The sequence below is a fragment of the Sylvia atricapilla genome, chromosome 7 (assembly GCF_009819655.1).
Source record: "Sylvia atricapilla isolate bSylAtr1 chromosome 7, bSylAtr1.pri, whole genome shotgun sequence".
NCBI classification, from domain to species: Eukaryota; Metazoa; Chordata; class Aves; order Passeriformes; family Sylviidae; genus Sylvia; species Sylvia atricapilla.
This window is the reverse complement of record NC_089146.1, coordinates 4,940,679-4,942,077: the sequence shown is the minus strand read 5'-3', so window position 1 is coordinate 4,942,077 and position 1,399 is coordinate 4,940,679.

Below are 1,399 nucleotides of genomic sequence, written 5' to 3'. Positions count from 1 at the left end.
AAAAAGAAAGAAAAGAATTCTATCTTTGCTGTTATACACACTGGTAAGCTGAGGGAGGAGAGTTTTCCTAAAGAGACTCTGCTCCCAGGCAATACTTTGCCAATGGAATACTTTGAATTTATTCCCTGCAACCGGGACATTTTCCTTGAGGTGGTTTTCTGGCTAAGCCAGCCCTTTTTAGGGGGTGTTGGCACTGCTGAACACTGACGTTTTTCACATTTTCATTGCATAGCAGGCCACATCTCCCTGATTTAACGCAACCTCTCTATCCTTTTGGAGGAGAATGTATTGGGATTTGGGGCGGTAGGAGCTCCTGGCATGATTGTACCGGGAGGCCCTGGAACAGAGTCTCGTTGTGATGTTAATTAGAAGCTATTGACCGCTCGCTGTTCGGGTGCAGTGGGGCGCAAGGACTCTCAAACACGCTTACATAAGGACCTGCCCAACTGATGTCTGGCTCCTGCCAATAAACTGATTGCTTTTGTCGGGACCTCTGCTGGACGAGGGGCTGGAAATCAATTTTTGGCTTCCAGAGAAGACCATGCATTCCCGATATCCGAGCTCAAACCCTGCATCTGTAGTCGTCACCTTTCCTGCACAAAATCCATCCTAATTTGGATTCGGAATGCTTTTCTGGCTCTGTTCATAGAGTTTAATCTAATCTTTGTTTCAAGTGAGTTACCAGGGTGGATAATTCCTTGTACCCCTGTGTGGGCAGCAGGGATTTTAGTCCCACCAAGCAGAATAGTTTTCCTCTTGCTGTCTTGCACCCTGTTCACATTCCTGTCAGGGAGGATTAAAAAAAAAAAAAAAAAAAAACAAACAAAAACCTACTATCAGTATTTGCTCTGATGAAGGTGCGAAATGGGTTTACTTTAATATCCCTAGACACAGAGGGAGTGTTTTACCGAGCAAGAGAACAGCCTCGGTAGTCGGATATATATTGCAATTTATATTGCTTTGGCTATGGGGTGTATTTAACACTTTTCTTAAAATCCTGTCAAACCGTCTCTTCTTGCTTACGGCGAACGAGGGAAGGGCTGCGTCCTAATTTAGCTGATTGCCACAAGCAAAGCTCAGCTGTCCAATTTGCTGTGAGAGCAATGCAGGACGCCAGTCTCTAGTGTGTGTGGGGGGGAAGCCAGATACGCTTAAGTTTTCCTCACAAACTGCTGGTGGGGGCAAAATTTGTGTAAAGAGATGAGACACAGAAGAGCGGGCCGGGGAGCAGAGCATCCCGGTGGGGCAGGAGGCACGGCGATGGAGCCGGTCCTCCCGGGCGTGCAGGCACAGCTGCTCCCGGGGATGCTCAGCTCCCTCCCAAAGCCCGTGGCCTGCCTTCCCCGGGGAGGCGTTTGAAGGCTCCCTTTCATTCGCACACCCTGCGAATCAAGCAGGC